The sequence below is a fragment of the Echinops telfairi genome, unplaced genomic scaffold (assembly GCF_000313985.2).
Source record: "Echinops telfairi isolate 266 unplaced genomic scaffold, ASM31398v2 ScPeMD7_18;HRSCAF=68, whole genome shotgun sequence".
Lineage (NCBI taxonomy): Eukaryota > Metazoa > Chordata > Mammalia > Afrosoricida > Tenrecidae > Echinops > Echinops telfairi.
This window is the reverse complement of record NW_022103915.1, coordinates 96451011-96454711: the sequence shown is the minus strand read 5'-3', so window position 1 is coordinate 96454711 and position 3701 is coordinate 96451011. Positions and strand designations below refer to the sequence as shown.

The following is a 3701-nucleotide window of genomic DNA, read 5'->3' as shown; positions in this document are numbered from 1 at the left end:
GTTCATTTCATATACTTTGGGCTTTATCAGGAGAGATCTGTCCCTGGAAAAGGACATCATGCTTGGTAAGGTAGAGGGGCAGTGACAAAGAGGAATATCACTGGCAAGATGGGTTGACACATTGGCTGCAACAATAGGCTTAAACATAAGAACCATTGGGAGCATTGGGCAGGATGGGGTCTTGTTTCAGTCTGGTATACAGAGGGTTGCAATGGTGGCAACCAAGTGTAGGGCACTTAACAACAATAACAATACATATGTATGTCTCCTGTGGTCTGTATCATAGGACACTCTCCTGGATTTCTCCTATCTTTCTGCTTCAATCTCTTTCACCCTCCCATACATAGCCCATGCCCAGGCTTTACATGCGGATTCTGTGGAAGGTCTTAAGTCTGCCATAAGTCATCTCATTAGATCTAGTACTTAAATTGATTGCAAGTCTTTATATCTCTTTAGAATAACTACCTTTTTATTCCATTAGACTTACACTTCTTATTGTCTACTCAGTAATTACAGATGGGCATCTCTCAGGTAAATGCAATTTATTGTACAAAGGGAAAGAAACCCTAGGGATGCAGTGGTTAAGCATTTGGCTGCTCACCAAAAGGTCGATGGTTCTAACCCATTAACATCTTTGCAGTAGAAAGATGTGGCATGCTACCTCCGTAAAGATTTACAACTTTGGAAACCATAGGGGACAATTCTACTCTATTCTAGGGTTGCTCTGAGTTGGAATTGACTGTGGGTTTCACTTAGTACAAAAGAGAACAATACTTCTATTCTAGTCCCATTTACCTAATCTACCAGACCAGAGTGCAGCTGCCTTAGCAGTTCCCTGATTCAACTGGCAAGGCTGACTTCCTGCAAGACATCTCCAAGGAGAAGTCACATGGACCTCGATACAACCCTGGGTGCTGGAGCAGCCGTGTGGAGACCCCTGCCAGTGCTGAGATGCTTACATGCTCACTGAATCGGCTTTCCTCCTGCAGTCGGCATCATAGTGTGTGCTTTGTGAGATGGAGGAGGACTTTGTGGATTGGTGTTGGACATATGGGTTAATGTTGGACTTGTGGGCTTGGGCAGCACTGGGTTGGGATGTTTTCTTGATGTGCACTTAACCTTTATATAAAACTCTCTCTTATACATGAGTTTCTGTGGATTTGTTTCTCCAAAGTACCCAGACTAATACAATGTTTGAGCCCATTGTTGCAAGATCTAGGTCAATCCATCTCATTAAGAGCCTTTCTGTTTTTCATTCACCCTGTATTTTCCCAACTGTGATGTCCTTCTCAGGACTGATCAGAAGTGGGTGAGACAAAATCTTACACTCCTTGCTTTCTTGTTTTTTTATTTTTGGAATACAAATAAAAGTTTGCTGTACAAAATTAAGGCCTTCATATTTCACAACTCACTAAGGCTAACAAAAGATTAATTATTTAGGTCCACAAAGTTTTAATTTCACTATCCCCCCGATTCCAATGATAAAAATGGCCTGACTAAAAATTATCAAACACACATTGTAAATAAAGCCACATCCTTTAAAGAAGATGACCCCAGATATTATGTCTTGGCATAGGTGATCTTCATGGCATGGGATCCTGTGATCTTAAATCCTTGTAAAGCATCTCTGGCAGCTCCAGCCTTCCCATCGTTTTCAAATTCAACAAAAGCAATGTCATGCCTTCCAGGTACCAACCTGACTTCCCTAAAACCAGGAACCTGATGGCACAGCATGGATAGCATCATCTCATTAATTTCCTCTGGTAAGTTAGTAAGGAACAGAATAGAGTTTGGAGGATAATCAGGACCTGAGGACTTGGAGTTGAATTTCCTGGAGTGTTAGCTGAATTCGGTGTCCCTGCCAAGTTTTGTTTGTGGCTGTTGCCGTCTGTCCCAGTTTGGGTTTTTTCCTTTTCTTTGTCGACAAACGCGCCATGTGTTTTAGATATTATATCAGAATCTGTGTTTATAGACTGGATTTGCCATACAATGGAAATCCTTGTAGCTGTCTTCAGGCATTCGTGGATGGGCCCAGTTCTTCAAATATCACAGTCCTCATCTTCACAGTCTTTAAAGCCACAAGATCTACCACATGCCAAACTGAGAAAGCAGAGTACATAAGGGTCTCTTAAATTTTTCTTTCTTAATTTGGTCATTTATAGTGTTGATATAAATTATATAATTTGGTCAGATACCGTTTTGGGTGATACTGTCCAGGTAACCTGATGCCTTCTCCTGTTAAGAGTCCAAAGTCAGAAACAGAAGCATCCTTGCTTTTAAGAAATTGTCTAGCTGCATGTCTTCCAAGACAGCTGTTTTTTTTATACAGGCAGTCCACAGTATATTCAATATTCTTTGCCAACAACATAACTCAAAGCTATTCATGCTTTTTCAGTGTTCTGTATTACAATGCAGCTTTCTTATGCACACGAGATGATTGAAATACCAAGTCTTTGAGTCAGGTGTATCTTAGTCCTCAAAGTGACACCTTTGCTTATACATAAACAAACAAATAAATAACACAGTAAAGAGGTCCAATGTGTAAGTTTTTGATTTGCTTAAAATTTTTTTTATTTAAAGAAATATTTTCAGGTCCTTCTTCCTAGTCTGTCTTAGTCTGTAGATTGTGCTGAATCCTGTTTACCATGGGCGACCCTGCCAGCGTTTGACGTATTGGTAGCATGGCTTTCAGCATCACAGCCACACGCACACCACCACAAACTGACAGATTGGCAGTAGCACATAGTATAGAGTCATTCAACAGTAGGCTTTCAGTAGATATTCTCCAGAACAAAAAAACAAATGATGTGCATGAATAATCTACCTATTCCGAATCCACCCTTACTGAAGGCAGAACATGAACTCCACAGAGAACTGTCATGTTTGCTGACCTTAAAGCTGCCTAGTTACGGCACTGGCAAAGAACATTGAAAGCACCCGGCACTGCTGAAAGCACAAACAAATCTGTGTTGGAACAAATACAGCCGAATGCTCCTTAGAGGCAAGGATGGGGAGGCTTGGTCTCACGTACTTTGGACATGTTATCGAAGAGACCAGTCCCTGGACAAGAACATCATGCTTGGTAAAGCAGCAGGGCAACAAAAGATAGGAAGACGTTTGGCAAAATGGATGGACAGTGGCTGCATCCAGGAGCTCAATCATAAGATCAATGGTGAGGGTGGTGCAGGACTGGGCCGGGTTTCCTTCCTTCTGTTGTGCGTAGGGTTGCTATTCATCTGAACCACTTGATGGCAACAAGGCTACCTATTAAAAGGAGAGCTGCTTTTAAAGATCCTTTTATTTAATGAAGACTCTAAGATCAAGGGAAAGGTCTAGTATTATTATCAGAATCGATCACAAGAACTGATATATAACCCCCTCCCAGGGGGACAAACAACAGAAAAGTGGGTGAAGGGAGACAGAGGACGATGTAAGATATGAAAATAATAATCAATAATTTATCAATGGTTCATGATGGGGAGGGTGGGGAAGAGAGGGAAAAACGAGGAGCTGATATCAAGGCTCAAGTAGAAGGAAAATGCTTTGAAAATGATGATGGCACATATGTACAAATGCGCTTGACACGATGGATGAATGTACGGATTGTGATAAGAGCTATAACAGCTCCCTATAGAAGTATTTAATTAGAAAAAAGTGGCAGAAAAAAGCAGCCAGGGACGAAACCAGACCAAATATACACA

The 3701-nt window shown here is 41.2% G+C and overlaps 1 pseudogene; it reads right to left on the bottom strand.

The window, feature by feature from the left end:
• Nucleotides 1–1560: 1560 nt before the first annotated feature.
• On the bottom strand, nucleotides 1561–2187 carry LOC101649647 (annotated as a pseudogene).
• Between the last annotated feature and the right edge of the window lie 1514 nt (nucleotides 2188–3701).